Below are 16,457 nucleotides of genomic sequence, written 5' to 3' on the forward strand. Positions count from 1 at the left end.
ACCATATCATTCCACCTCTGGCCCCTCCAAATGTCATGTCCTCACAGTTCAAAGCCAATCATGCCTTCCCAACAATTCCCCAAAGTCTTAACTCATTTCAGCATTAACCCAAAAGTCCATAGTACAAAGTCTCATCTGAGACAAGGCAAGTCCCTTCTACCTATGAGCCTGTAAAATCAAAAGCAAGCTAGTTCCTTCCTAGATTCAATGGGGATACAGATATTTGGTAAATATAGCTGATCCAAATGGGAGAAATTGGCCAAAACAAAGGGGTTACAGGGCCCATGCAAGTCTGAAATCCAGCGGGACAGTCAAATTTTAAAACTCCAAAATGATCTCCTTTGACTCCAGGTCTCAAATCCAAGTCACACGGATGCAAAAGGTAGGGTCCCATGGTCTTGGACAGCAATGCCCCTGTGGCTTTTAAGGGTATCACCTCACTCCTGGCTGCTTTCATGGGCTGGCGTTGAGTGCAGCTTTTCCAGGTGCATGGTGCTAGCTGTTGGTGGATCTACCATTCTGGGGTCTAGAGCATGGTGGCCCTCATCTCACAGCTCCACTATGCAGTGTCCCAGTAGGGACTCTGTATGGGGGCTGTGACTCCACATTTCCCTTCCACACTGCCCTAGCAGAGGTTCTCCATGAGAGCCACACCCCTACAACAAACTTTTGCCTGGGTGTTCAGGTGTTTGCATACATCTTCTGATATCAAGGCAGAGGTTCCCAAACCTTAATTCTTGACTTCTGTGCACCTGCAACCTCAACACCATGTGGAAGCTGCCAAGTCTTGGGGCTTCCACCCTCTGAAGCCACAGCCCAAGCTGTACATTGGTCCTTTTCAGCCACAACTGGAGTGGCTGGGACACAGAGCAGCAAATTCCTAGGCTGCATGCAGCACAAGAACCCTGGGTCTGACCCATGGAACCACTTTTTCCTCCTGGACCTCCAGGCCTGTGATGGGAGGGGCTGCCATGAAGGTCTCTCAGGTGGCCTGGGGACATTTTCCCCATGGTTTTGGGGATTAACATTAGGGTTCTTGCTACTTTCACAAATTTCTGCAGCCAGCTTGAATTTCTTTTCAAAAAAATGGGTTTTTCTTTTCTACTCCATCACCAGGCTGCAAATTTTATGAACTTTCATGCTCCATTTCCCTTTTAAAATAGAATGCTTTTAACAGCACCCAAGTCACCTTTTGAATGCTTTGCTGGTTAGAAACCTCTTCTGCCCAATACCCTAAATCATCTCTCTCAAGTTCAAAGTTCCACAGATCTCTAGGGCAGGGGGAAAATGCCACCAGTCTCTTTGCTATATCATAATATAAGTCACCTTTGCTCCAGTTCTCAACAAGTTCCTCATCTCCATCTGAGACTACCTCAGCCTTGACCTTACTGTTCATATCACTTTTGACATTTTTGTCAAAGCCATTCAACAAGTCTCTAGGAGGTTGCAACCTTTCTCACATTTTTCTGTCATTTTCTGAGCCCTCTGTTCTAGCCTCTGCCTGTTACCTAGTTCCAAAGTCACATCCTCATTTTCAGGTATCTTTTCAGCAACACCCACTCCTGGTACCAATTTACTGTATTAGTTCATTTTGACACTGCTGATAAAGACATACCCAAAACTGGGAGCAAAAAGAGGTTTAATTGGATTTAGTTTCACATGGCTGAGGAGGCCTCAGAATCATGGCGGGAGGTGAAAGGCACTTCTCACATGGCAGCAGCAAGAGAAAAATGAGGAAAAAGCAGAACAGAACCCCCCGATAAACCCATCATATCTGTGAAACTTATTCACTATCATGAGAATAGCTGGGCCAGAAAGACTGGCCCCCATGATTAAATTACCTCCCCTGGATCTCTCCCACAACACATGGGAATTCTGAGATATACAATTCTAGTTGAGATTCGAGTGGGGACACAGTCAAACCATAATCATGGCTCATGCCTGTAATCCCAGCATTTTGGGAGGCTGAGATAGGCAGATTGCTTAAGTCCAGGAATTTGAGGCCAGCTCAGGCAATATAGGGAAACACAGTCTCTACAAAACTATTTCCAAAAATTAGCTGTGCAAAGTAGTGCACTTCTGTAGTCAGCTACTTGGGAAACTGAAGTGGGAGTATCACTTGAGCCCAAGAGGTTGAGGCTGAATTGAGCCATCATTATGCCACTGAACACAACCCTGGGTGACAGAGCAAGACCTTGTCTCATAAATAAAGATTTAAAAGATGTGAAAAGTTAGGGATTTGTTCAGTACCACCAAAATATTTTTCTTTACAACTTGAAATAAGCATGAGGACTTTGATTCTACCATCTATCCATTCCATGAAGTCTGAAACCTGGAAGCAATTTTTTCCTAAAAGTTTTTTCTGATTATGAAAGTAATACATTAACTGTGGAAAATATTATTGAGCACAGTTAAGAAAATAAATAACTTTTAAACCTATATCTTAGAGATAATTGTTACAATAATCATAACTGTAATTGTGAATCAAGCTTTGTTTTGTATGTTTATATATCTAGATACTTATTTCTAGTTGTGTATGTAATAACTGATTTTCAGAATTGAAATTGTTTTTATACCTACATTAAGAACGTTTCCTCATTGTCTCATACACATGTGAATATCCATCATTTAGATGAACTATAATTTTCTCTGTGTCCTATTTTTGATTATTTAAGGATATCTCCCAGTTTTGGCGTCTATACATAATGAAGCAATGAAAATAGCCTTGTATATAAAAATTTATGTGAAAATTTCTGGTTATCTTATTATGAACAATGCCTGAAACTGGAATTTCTGGCCAGGAGTGGTGGCTCACACCTGTAATCCCTGCACTTTGGGAGGCCAAAGCAGGTGGATCACCCGAGGTCAGGAGTTCGAGACCAGTCTGGCTAAGATGGTGAAACCCTGTCTCTATAACTAACTAACTAACTAACTAACTAACTGGAATTTCTGGGTGAAAGCTCCTGATAGTTTCAAAGATTGTTTTTAGACATATTGCCAGACTGTTCTCCAGAAGAGCTCCCATTGTCTTCCCACATCACCATGATCTTCCCGTGTCATCATTGTCTTACCATCTTGCCCAGTGCTATGTATATCAGGCATTTTACTCTACAAATTATGTTCCCTTTACCATATCTGCCTTGGTTAAAGCCTTACCATTTCTACACTGGTTTACTTCAACAGCCTCTAGCCTTGACTAGTTTTCACATTTCCAACATGATCCTTCTTACATAGGAATTAATCACATCAGTGGCTCTGTTGCCTTTACATGAACCCACATATCTTAGCATGTATGTGGAACTTTTGGGAATTTGAGCAGTCCTGACCTCTCCAACCTCATCTGGAAATAATTGACCACCTACAGTCTGGGCTTCATTCTGTTAAACTGTAGTAGAACCCCTCTAATCTGAGGAATGATTTTTAAATTTTTAAGTATTGGTTAAAATAATGAGAGATTGTTGTCTTAAAGTGTTTATTTTACATACAACTCTTAAAATGTTTATTTTAACTTAAAACATACAAATGGACATTGTTCACCAATCCTTTGATGTAAGAAAAAGACATATCCTTTGAATGTGGTTCCACCATTGGAATCTGCTTATTGGAATCCCCTGTCGTTTTTCTTTGTAACCATACCCATAATATGTCACTTATGAGTTCCAGTCTGGGATTCTTTTAAACAGAGTAAATACAAGGACAGAATTCTTCCAGGTTACAATTTATTTTCCAGTCTCAATGGCAGCCTCACTACTAAATTAACAGTAATTTTTTGGCACCTAGTCTTTTTTAGGCTATTCTACCTAGTTTTATAGAAGTAGTAACTCTTCGTTCATATTCGTATTCCATTGGTTTCTATAATATAATTAAGTTACGTAATTATAATGCCAAGCACAACTAGCACAAACATATTGAGAACTGACATAAATAACCTTTGGCACGCATGCCCCTAACTGGGAAAGCATAAATTTCCCCAGCGTACTGTATAGAAGCCTTCAGACTGAGAGCACTTGACTGGGCATGCGTACTGGTGAGCACATCTTTCAGAAGGAGTGGAGAGTATTTACTAATTTAGGAGTTGGTTCAGTGGAAGCCAGTGAAAGAAGTTTCTGTTGTGTTTATAGTACCTTAAATATACCATGGTCTCTCCCTTCTGTATAATCAGCCTGCTGCTTGCTGTGAGATCCTTGCAAACCGAACTCCACCCTCGTGACTTACTGCAGAAAGTTTTCTCTTTCATAGCCACTCCCCTTCTAGCTAGCTACTCCTCCTGTGTGCTCATGTACCACCACGTGCTTTTCTCTGTTTAAGTGCCTATTGTAATTTATTTGCCTAAAGTCTCCCTAGATTATACTGTGAGCCCAGTGAGATGAGGGGCCATTTCCTTTATCTCTGATTCCCTAGCTTCCAACACGGTCTTTGCTCTTAGAAAATATTGGATAAATGAAAATGAACTTGTTTCTTTAGCAAGTGGTGTAAGCTGAAAATATACATATCTATCCTCATTCTAAGACACATTCAGTGTTCCTGAAATTACAATAGGACTTAGAATAAGTGTGTTCACTTTCTCGATGGCTGTTATTGAATTGATGGAAGGTCTTAAAAATAAAAGAAATGAGAGTGCATGTGAAAAAAAGCTCAACGTTACTGATCATTAGAAAACTTCAATTTAAACCTGCAATGAGATACCATCTCACACCAGTCAGAATGGTTATTATTAAAAAGCCAAAAAATAACAGATGCTGTCAAAGTTGTGGAGAAAAAGGAATGCTTATACACTGTTGGTGAGAGTGTAAATTAGTTCAGCCATTGTGGAAGACAGTGTGGGAATTTCTCAGAGACCTAAAGACAGAAATACTGTTCAACCCCACAATTCCATTACTGGATATATACCCAAAGGAATATAAATCATTCCGTTATAAAGATGCATGCATACCTGTGTTCATAGCAGCACTATTCACAATAGCAACGTCATGGAATCAACCTAAATGCCCATCAATGACTGACTGGATAAAGAAAATGTGGTACGTATACACCTTGGAATACTAAGCAGCCATAAAAAAGAATGAGACCATGTCCTTTGCAGGGACATAGATGGAGCTGGATGCCATTATCCTTAGCAAACTACTGCAGGAACAGAAAACCAAATACTACATGTTTTCACTTATAAGTGGGAGCTAAATGATGAGAACACGTGGACACATAGAGGGGAACCGCACATACTGGGACCTTTCAGAGGTGGAGGGTGAAAGAAGGGAGAGGATCAGAAAAAACAACTAATGAGTACTAGGCTTAATACCTAGGTGATGAAATAATCCATACAACAACCCCCTATGACGCAAGTTTACCTATGTAACCTACACTTGTTCCCCTTTAGTTAAAATAGAAGTTAAAAAAAATGTTAGATAACTTCAGGGACAACTAAACTTTAGTGAGCATAGTTGTTAAGTGTGACAGTGTTCTTCCATTAACACCCCTCCATGTTCCTTTCAGAATCCGTGTTCTGGGCCTCTAGTAACCAGTGCAGCATTACTTGATTTCTAATTCCTAAGGGTGGCTCAGGGTAGGGAGGTTGTGTAGCCCCATGGTTATGAGCATGAAGACTGGAGGCCTTGCCTCTTGCTCTGTGCCATTAGGCAAGTCATGTCCTCACTTTTCTCATCTATAAAATGGAGAATGTCATGACTTTGGGAGATGACTCATGAAACTGCTTAGAACTGCTTGGCATGCAGTATGCCTTTAAGATATTCTAGCAGTTGCTGTTGCTGTTGTGAAACGAAAGAGTATATAAAAGTGATCCTATAAATAATATAATCAAAGAAGGATTCATAAGATGATTCTGTAAATAATATTATTTCTGTCACACACTCAGTGCAAGGAATTCAAGGAGAGAGTGCTAGTGGGTAGATGTGTGATTCTGAGTCTACCATTTACCAGCCGTAACATTCTGGGATTTTTTTTTTTTCTCTTGGCCTTGCTTTCTCTACCTGTAAAATGGAATAATAATGCAAAACTTGGGTGGTTATTGAGCATAGCAAATTATAGGATACATTTAAAATATAGCTCCTGGCAGATAATAACTCCTCAATAAATGTTAGCTATCTCTGGCAGTTATAATTCACAGTCACAGACTTGGGTATGCAAAATAGAGCTTTATTTGTCTGTAACTGAATGTTTCTTACCTCTTGAATTTCCATTTCTACTGATGGCAGAAAACTAAACCTTGCCAATTTATGATAAATTTGGTGGCTTTCAAGCTTTTTTTTTTCTTCTTAATCTCTAGTTTGAGTAAATAGTTGATTTTGAATTCTTCCCTTTTGCTTTCTACTAAACGGTGAGGTACTGGGGAGCAGGTGGTTTTCTGATACCCATATGCTTCTGTTCAGATGTAGGGTTGCTGTTGGTCTTTGGCCCTGCTGCATGCACAGCTGCAAGTCTTCATTTCTCTTCTGTCTCCTGGGATCCATCAAGGTCCTACAGATCCCTTTGGTTCCCTGAAGCCTGATTCACCTGCCTAGTGACTGACACTTTGGGGGAAACTCTCAGTGTTCTTTGGCACCTCACAGGAGATCCAAGAACCTGTAAGATGGCCTCCATTTGTTTCCACGCCCACACTGTGCAGCCATAGCTTCTCCGTCCCTCAGGCCCTGCTGGGTGCTGAGCTTTTCTCAGAGTTGCTACTTTCCTGGATTTCCCAGGTTCAGCTATCTGCCTGAACTTACAGTGTTTGTTACCTGAGGATTTATCCCCTATCCCTCTGGGCTTGACTCAGTGTGGATTGGGAGAGGAGAGTACTCTTTCCCTCTTAGAAACCCACAACAGCATTTAACTGTTACTCTTTGTGTTAGTTTTCTGTTGCTTCCATAACAAATTACTACATGTTTTGCAGCACAAAATAGCACAAATTTATTATCTCACAGTTCTATAGGTCAGAAGTCCAACTTGACTCTGCTGACATCTCTGTGTCAGGTGGCACAGGGTCGAAACGAAGGCCTGCTTCCAAGCTCACCAGGTGGTTACCGAGATCTGTTAGCTGGCTGTCAGCAGCAGGACGTTCTCAGGTTCTAGAGGCTGTCCATGTTCCTTGGTCCATGGTTCTTTTTCTCCATCTGCAAAGGTAGAAGTGGCGGGTTGAGTCCTTCTCATGGTTTGAATGTCTCCAACTTCACCGCCTGCCTCATCTTTCTTGCCGTCTTCCAATGCGTCTCTCTCAGTAACTCTTATGACCTTCCTCTTCTGCTTTTAAGGACTCAGGTGATTACATTAGGCCTACTTTCATAAGTTCCTTGTCTTAAAGTCAGCACATTAGTAATCTTAATTCTGTCTGCAGAGTTCCTTCACTGCAGTACCTGGGTTAGTGGTTGATTGAATAACCATGGAACAGGAAACCGTGGGGGTCTATGTGTGTATGCACATGTGGGTGTGTCTTTAGAATTCTGCCTGACACGCTTTCCCCAGATTTTTCATGACTTTCTCTTGTCTACAAGTAGAAGGATAAACTGGCTTGGCATATATTCTTTGACAACTATTGCTTCTGCTAGAACTTCAGTTTTTGAACCTGGGCACTTCTAAAGTGTCAAGCTATATCCTCTGCAGTAGGCTTCAAGATGCTTCTGATATCTATAAATCAATCAATAAATAAAATTAATATTTTTCTCTGTTATAGCCTGTGTACCCCATGGGCAATGGGTACAAAGAGGTCTCCCTGTCTCAAAGGGTGGTGGCTAAAGGGTAAAGGGCCTTCTAAAGACATGCCAGTTCGGTTAATCAAACGTTTATTGACTATTCTGTAGACAGTGCTGTGGGAGATCCTGCACTTAAGGAATTTATAACCTACTAGGGGTGAACATCATTTAAATACATATTTATAATAAGTACAGCATATGAGAAGACTATGGGGAGTATGCATAGTGTTGTCAGAGCCTATAGAAGGAGGCTAGAACTTCCAATTGAGAGGTTAAAGCTTTTTTTTTTTTTAAAGGGGGTAGAATAAAGACTCGCTTTGAAGAAAGGGTGGGTTTTGAGAAGACAGTGAGGTGGGCTAGTGTAGCATGTACAGCTAGCCTCCAGGGTGGCCGACCATGGTCTCCAGCTACTGGTATTCACACCTTTGTGTAGTTTCCTCCCAAACTGAATAGGAATGGCCTGCTTAATCAATAAGACTGTAGAAATAATGGTGTGTAAGTCTGAGGCTAGGTTATAACAGATATTGCAGCTTGCAGCATGCTTTACTGGATCTATCATCCCAAGGGAAAATCGCCACCATATTGTAAGGACATTTAAGCATCTTTTTTGGGAGATCCATGTAGCAAGACTATGTAAGAGTCATGAAAGCAGATATTCCAGTTTCAGTCAAGTCTCCAAATGTTTACAATCTAAGGCAACATCATGTCTATACCTTCATGGGAGCCTCTGAGCTAGAACCACTCCAGTTAAGCTGCAGTCAGAATCCTGACCCCAAAAAACTATGTGAAATAATCAGTTTTTTTCTTTTGAGAGGGAGGCTCACTCTGGTCACCCAGGCTGGAGTGCAATCTCGGCTCACCATAACCTCCACCTCCTGGGTTCAAGCGATTCTCCTGCCTCAGCCTCCCAAGTAGCTGAGATTGCAGGTGCATGGCACCACGCCTGGCTAATTTTTGTATTTTTAGTGGAGTCGAGGAGTCGCAATGTTGGTCAGGCTGGTCTCAAACTCCTGATCTCGTGGTCTGCCTGCCTCAGCCTCCCAAAGTTCTTTTAAGCCACTGTGTTCTGGACTAATTTGTGTCATAGTAATAGATAGCTTATACAGTATGGGGTTTAAAAAAGTAATATTATTTAAATAATGTTGAACAGATTGTAAAAAACTTGCGTGACAGACTAAAAACCATATTTTTTATTCTTAAGGCATGAGGGAGCCTCTGAAGGGTTTTGAACAGTAGAGTTCTTGGAAAAATAGACTATTGGAGAGTCTCTTACATATAGAGTATTTTCAAATTAACTGAATTCTATTTCATTTAGGCCTGGAGAGAAGTCACTAATAAATTAAATACCCCTCAAATACTTCTGCTTTACTTTTTTTGGTCTAATAATCTTAAAATATGTATTTGCCTTCTTTTGCAATCCTAGGAATAATGTTTCATTTTTAATCTTGTTCTAATTAGTGTAGATTTTCCTATTTCTAGCATTCATACAAGATTAGAGCCCATGAAAGATAAAACAGCTAGTTCCAAGAGTATGCCAGGGGCCAATCTGTGGGTTACCACAAGGGTGAAGTGTATATGGCGTGTATATAGATGATGATTGCATTTCAGCCAAACACAGGTATAGCAGGGAAAAGTGTATAGTGGAAACATTGTGATCTTAAGCCTCTGTTCTATAGCCTTCTAGTGGAGTCAGATTACAAGGGGGAATTTAATTGCCAGCAAGACCTTCATGTTAATTCAGCTGCCACAAAAGGGATTGCTCATGATTCACCAGGCTACCCAGGAGAAATTGGGTGATATATCCTGAGTCTCTGAGACCTTTAGGGCTTGGAAGGTCTCTCTACCTGATTCTGGGGCTGTGGCTTCTAAGCCACAACCTTTTCAGAAGACTGATCTCAGTGTAATGAATGCTTTCCTTTTAAGTAGATTTCCTAAATCCAAGTTTAGAGGAGGTGGTCTAAAATGGCTCCACATCTTTGGACTTAGCTTGAACCTTGTAAGGACTGACAGATCTACAAAAATGTTGTTTACAGCTGGATGTGGTGGCTTGCTCCTGTAATATCAGCACTTTGGGAGGCCAAGATGGGTAGAGCACCTGAGATCAGGAATTCAAGACCAGCCTGGCCAACATGGTGAAACCCTGTCTTTACTAAAATATACAAAAGTTAGCCAGGCGTGGTGGTAGTGCCTGTAATCCCAGCTACTCAGGAGGCTGAGGTAGGAGAATCAGGAGGTGGAGGTTACAATGAGCTGAAATTGTACCACTGCACTCCAGCCTGGTCAACAGAGTGAGACTTCGTCTTCAAAAAAAAAAAATGTTTTTTGTGAAGATGACCTTTCTATATCATGGATGTACTTGACCTTGCAGGTGACCTCAGAGACTGTCATGCCTGTCTTGCTTTGCTTGGAGCTCACAGGCAGAATGATATGGTGGAAAGAATAGTAGATTGGAGAGTCCAGAGATGAAACTGCTGGTTTTCACTGTGCTCCTAACCAGCTGTGTGATCTTGGGCAAGTCACTGAATTCTGTTGGGTCACACAGCTTTGTTGCTCATAAAGTGAGGGAGGGTTGGAATAGATGTATTTGAAGGTTCATTCTAATTATAATACTCCATAACTTGTGTTTCCTTTTATGAACTATCCTAGCAGGTACAGCCTGGTCAATATAATGAGACCCTGTTCTCCACAAAGAGAAAAAAAAATTGAGGTACTGTATATCTCTGGGGAGAGTTCAGAGTGATAAGCTGACTCTATTTCTAAAGAGAATAGGGCAAACATTACAACCAGAGATATTCCTTGGAAATTTTATGCACTGTTATTAGACACAATAAATACCTGTTTGTTAATTTTCCAAGGTTTTTGTGTAAGATGAGTATTCCTTTGTAATTCAAAGAAATATTTAATTTCTAAAACATGAGAAAGGCTGCCATTGGGTGCATTGAGAGTCCATAAGTGAGCAAATCTGCCATAGTTGTTGTTCAGTGTGTTTTATGTTGTCTAATAACTGCAATTTTAATCAATTATGATTTGTAGCATATTCTAAATGTCACACAGGGGGTGCAGACTCCTGCCTAATAATCGGTGTGACCTTAGTTTTGGTGCAACATTAGTATATAGTAGGGTACTTAGGAATTGTAATTTGTAGCTATGACAGGTTTTCCTTTTAGGACTAATAAGTACAGACAGGGCCCCTCATGGAACCCTTATAGGATAACTGAAATCCACCAATTAATCACAAATCTTCTATTTTAGCTTCCACTGTAATTGCATCTCTTCTTCACCAAGCCTGTTTTGCCTGTTTTTTTCTCTTCCCTCAGAGGACCAGTGATAATACAATCAGATAAGCAAGCAGGGAAGTAAAAAGGAAGAAAATCAAGGAGCTTAGGTGTTCTCTGAGAAAGCTGCATAAACTTAAACTCTGGTGCTTCTGGAGTTGATTTGAGTTTGAGGGAGGTGGAGGTAGAGAAGGTCACCAAGTACAGTAGCTTGTCTTGTGTGAGCATGCAGCCATAGCTTCCAACACTGAAGAGAGAAATAAAAAGTTGGTGCCAGCTATGTACTGCAGGTAGTTTTACCTCAGTCCTCCCACAGAAGCCCGTGTTTACACCAATAGGTTATTTTCTACACTCCTTTCATTCTAAGAGGATCGTATCCTCCATCGCTTTCTGTCCAGGAATCCTCCAATTCCCGCTGAATAGCATGTTTGTGAGATTTCTACTTGGATCAGGAATTGACCTTGACCTGTAGTGATCTGAGGAATTATTGAGTTGCTTAGTGACTTGCATCTTGTTGTCACATAGCTGGAGTATTGTGAATCCATTGCTAATCTGTGTTATATCACAGGACCAGAGGGATACTGAGATTTCTTGGACTAACTCAGACATTTTCTAAACTCTGGCTTGAAACAAATACTAACTCCTGAACTCACTGAAGCAAGAGGTGAGACTGTCTCTTAAGGCTTTGGTTCTCAAAATTTTGTGAGCATCAGAATCTCTTGGAGGGTTTGTTAAAGTCTGTTTGTTGTGTCCTTACCAGCAGAATTTCTGATTCAGTAAATGTGCAGGAGGGGCAAATATTTTTACATTTCTACCAAATTTCCAGGTGATGCTAATGCTGCTGGTCCAGGGACCACTTTTGAGAGCCATTGTCCTCAGGGGCTTCTCAACATGGAAAGATTTGAAATCAGGCCATGGTCCTTCTGAGATTTCTCAGTCTCTTCACTCTTTTGACCCAGCTTGTCTCTGACCTACTGCCTGTTGAGTTTGGGGGTCATAGATATGTGGTAATATCCTGTCTTTCAGATCCATAGTGCCTCAGACAACCAAGATTGTTTCTGGACTGTGGTAGCCATCTAGTCTCAATTTTTGAACGTAGTGTAAAAGCTAGAGATTTAGGACAGAATTTATGTCTCCTATTGCCTTAGAAACATTATTTAATCTTGAAAAAGACAGTCGTAGGTGGGGAGGATTCTAACTTTTATCTGTGAGGAATTGAAACTCAGAGTTTGAATTACTTGCTCAGGAAGTAAATAGCAGAGTTGATATTTGAACCCAGAACTCTGGCTTCCGTGATGATTTTCCTTCACCTAAGTTTCTCTTTCTCTTGGGTTCCTTTAACTGAATATTTTATTCATCCTTTCTTCAGGAAGTAAATAGCAGAGTTGATACTTGAACCCAGAACTCTGGCTTCAGTGATGATTTTCCTTCACCTAAGTTTCTCTTTCTCTTGGGTTCCTTTAACTGAATATTTTATTCACCCTTTCTTCAGGAAGTAAATAGCAGAGTTGATACTTGAACCCAGAACTCTGGCTTCAGTGATGATTTTCCTTCACCTAAGTTTCTCTTTCTCTTGGGTTCCTTTAACTGAAGATTTTATTCACCCTTTCTTCTCATCATGAGTCTCTTTAATTAGAGAGTGAATTATGACTTCCATATAGATATATGTGTGTATATATGTCTATATGGAGGCCCTTTTTCCAACAGTTTTATTTAGTCAGTGAAGTCCTAAGATGTGTGTGTATTCATATATATTAATATATATGCACCCATACATTGCTTCATTTTTAACATTTTGCATGCAATTTATCATATTATATAATATGCATTTTTGTGAGCTGCCCTGAAGCAGTTAGCAACAGAGCAAAGAATACATGCAGACCCCCAAGTGTAGTCAACAGATGTGTGCACACACACATTTTTTACCGACTCACAAACTGGCTTGTTCTTCATACCTTACAGTCTAAGAAAATGTCTTTTTGGTACCTAAGGTCTTGTACTAGGTTCCAGCTATGCCCTTGACTGTCATCAGTAAATGGAGTTGAAACTGGCTTTGCTTACCCTGCTTCCACCCAGTAATTCTCTATAAAGGAGATCAGGGCATCATTTAGTTCCGTGGGGAGAGAGGTGGCAGGTTTGTATTGACACATTCATCTGTTGGAAAACGAGAACACGCCCCGAGGGCTTTTAAAGTATGTTCTGCAGTGAGAGTTTATATGCTTTATCCACATTAAGCACAATACAGTTTTTTTTTTCTTTCAAAAAAAAAAAAAAAAACAGTTCTTTTTCCATTGGGGGGAAACAAAAAACAAAGAAATTCTGGCATCTCTTACTGAAGGCTGTAATGAGGCAAGGAACTGGATTGCAGGAGGAATGGTAATGGTAATATTGCAGGAGGAATGGTAATAAGAAGGAAAAAATGGTCATAGTTACCCCTCCAGGAACAAAATGACTCTGGGAAGATATAAAATTGCTTGGTTTTGTTTTTAAATTATCAAATAATATGACAAAATGTATCTATGAACCTTACCACATTCCCCAGTCTTCTGAGTTAGATGGCTTCTTTTCCTTTTCCCTTCACTTATGTTTTATGAGTACAATCTTTACTATGAGCAAAACATAATAAAGATGTTTGTTAAAAACCTGTGACAACTGGTTAACTTCCAGGGGGGTCTCAGTTATGCCAACTTCTATTATTATGAAGAAATCTTCTGATATTTAATAACATGTATAAAGAATACTAAAAGAAATTCTGTGTCATCTGCAGCTGAGAATAAGGACCATCACATGAATGAAGCATTCTTTTATTTTCCCTCAACCCCATTCACACACAGTTATTAATCAGACATATTAATATACTTAGGGGCCTACAAAAAGTAGAGCTGTCCAGCACCTAATGATGGCATTTCCCATGAGGAAAATGCAATCATTATTTGTCCCATTTTATGGGAGGAAACTGAGGTTCAAGGAGGGGACTACTATCATAAAGCCAGTCAGCTAGTAAGTTGAGGAGCTGGGATGCAAAGCCAGGCTATTTCCAAGCTTACACTCCTAGTCAAATGTGTTTCTCAAGAGAGTAAATTAATTTGCCTAGTGTTGCTTTAAGACAGAAGTCAGAATTTAAGTTGAGAAAGACACAGTCAGTTCTGCTATAAAGTGACATGGTGTTTGGGAGAATCACCATACTATGCAGAATTGTGCAACAAAACCTACAGGATTTATGAGGAAAATGGGCTTAGTGGCACAATATTTAAAAACTTTGTCAGTAAAACATTAAAAAGATAGAAACCTAACGAAAATGTTAACACTGTTAATATAGTTAAACGGTTAAGGAATACATAAGAAACACTACAAGAAGTATGGCACTTTTCCTTGAAAACAATCCTAAGTTTGCTTGTGGAAGCAGACATTGGAAAGGTTGCTGCTTATGGGTTGTTGTGAAGTGGTGGAAGGAAGGTTTTCCTGAAATTGGAAGGAAAGTTGTAATAGCAATGTGGATGGGTGGGTGGCTCATAACACTCAGTGACTTAGGTAGCTGATAGGTGTTAGAGGCATGTGCACCTGCTTTGGTTCCGTTGGGTGTGGTTTTCTGCAGTCACCTAGTGTTTCTCATGGATGAAATCATGCATAAACCCAACATTTGCATTATACTTAAAGTGTTCCTTAATATAACAATAGTGTTGAAACAAATTCATGTTTTCAAAATAAGCATTATAAAAGAATTGGCTTTATAAGTCAATCCTCAGAGGATGAGCAGAACCCTACCCCCACCTTCTCATTTTTAAAATACTGATGGTCATCTGTGAGTGATGAGCCATATGAGGATGACTCTTTTATGCATGTTTATATCATTTCTCTTACAAAACATTAAATAATATTAAGAAACATAAAGTCACATGTAAAGTTCTCCTTCCAGCCCCACAAGACAAATAATAATTTTAGACCAAATCGAAAATATCCCATGTATAGAAATGGCCTTGTCAAGATCACATGTCCTCACTCCACCGCACCCCTGCCCTTGAGTTGAGTCAGATGGAGGCTGAGTCACCAGTGACTGGATGTTATTGATTTTCTCACTGATTATTTTCCTTGACTGAGGCGGCAACTGTTGGCTCTGTATTGTTTGATGAAGCAGTTCCCAGGGTCTTGTTTGTCGATTTCATGATGTGGCTGCATGTACTGGACATTTCTCAGCAGATCCTGCATACAGCATGATTGATTCTGGAAATTCCTGGATGTTCTACTCTTTTTAGATGCACTTTGGGGTGGGTAGGGAGGGAAGCTACTGCTTGCACATGAAGCAAGAAGTAGCTGTATGTCATTGAGCCTACATTTGCAGGAAAGTAATGTCTAGAAGAAGCATAATCAAAATGATGTCCTTGGACGGGGCACCTGGCAGTTTTCAGCAAGTGAAATCCTTGTCTTCTAATTAGATGGGCAGCTGGATAATCCTGTGTACATTCAGGTTGCAAAGAGATGAGCCTCTGCTAGATGAGTCACCACTAACAGAACCGCGAGGATGATGTAATAAATTACACCACTAATGTAAGTATGACAGCATCAATGTAACCATGTGGGAAATTTTGTTTTAAATCTAGGTTTAGGTATCAACCATAAAACCCTAGAACTATGGCAAGTAGGAAATGAGAAGACGATGTTTTGTCCCACACCTCATCTTACAATGAAGTGAGGCCTGCAGAAGCAGTAACAACTAGCCAGAAGATGCTTTTGAGTCATAATGTGCCTGAACAGTGACATAAATGCTAGAATTCCCAACTGTTCTCCTCATACCATAGTATTGATTTTTGTAATTCGGTGAGTTTTGACCACTTGTTTAAGATTCCAGACAGCTCTCATGTTGTTGCTGCTGCTTTCCTTTATGCCAGCATTTGCCATACTTTGATTTGATTCTCTGACTGTGCCTTCATTTTATTTTATTTTTTAAAGGAGAAGAATGAGGGTTGCTTATATTCAGGCCACGGTTACCACTAGTTGGCTGTATTTCTTTGGTTGATATCCTCTCTTCTGTGGATAGAAATATGAAAATGAATAATCCTTGTACAAAGGAAACAAAAGTGCTAGCCTACTTTGTATGGAGGCCCACGTTCCAACAGGTTTGTTTTATCTGGTCAGTGAAGTCCTCAGATGTGTTACTTGAGATGGAAGAAATACATTGGGAGAAACACCCCAGAAAATGTTAGGGGATAAAATGCTTATCTTTCAAGATTTTTCCTAAGCCAATTTGGGAAAAAATGGATTATGAAACGTCTTTAGAATTAAATGCAATATTTAAGATATATTCAGTGTTCGGCCGGGCGCGGTGGCTCAAGCCTGTAATCCCAGCACTTTGGGAGGCCGAGGCGGGTGGATCACGAGGTCGAGAGATCGAGACCATCCCGGTCAACATAGTGAAACCCCGTCTCTACTAAAAATACAAAAAATTAGCTGGGCATGGTGGCGCGTGCCTGTAATCCCAGATACTCAGGAGGCTGAGGCGGGA

The 16,457-nt window shown here is 40.3% G+C and overlaps 1 protein-coding gene across 5 annotated transcripts in view; it reads left to right on the plus strand.

Moving 5' to 3' along the window:
- Positions 1 to 16,457, plus strand: part of TMEM108 (transmembrane protein 108) — a 332,433-nt gene that overhangs the window by 58,110 nt on the left and 257,866 nt on the right. Inside the window, exon 1 of one of the 5 annotated variants that reach the window (XM_074405464.1) lies at positions 15,264 to 15,502. The exons of the other annotated variants lie outside the window; for them this stretch is intronic. The gene's annotated coding sequence lies outside the window, so the exon portion shown is untranslated. Of the gene's footprint in view, positions 1 to 15,263; positions 15,503 to 16,457 lie in introns of those variants that run through there. 5 annotated transcript variants of the gene reach the window in all.

Source organism: Saimiri boliviensis, chromosome 9 (assembly GCF_048565385.1).
Source record: "Saimiri boliviensis isolate mSaiBol1 chromosome 9, mSaiBol1.pri, whole genome shotgun sequence".
Lineage (NCBI taxonomy): Eukaryota > Metazoa > Chordata > Mammalia > Primates > Cebidae > Saimiri > Saimiri boliviensis.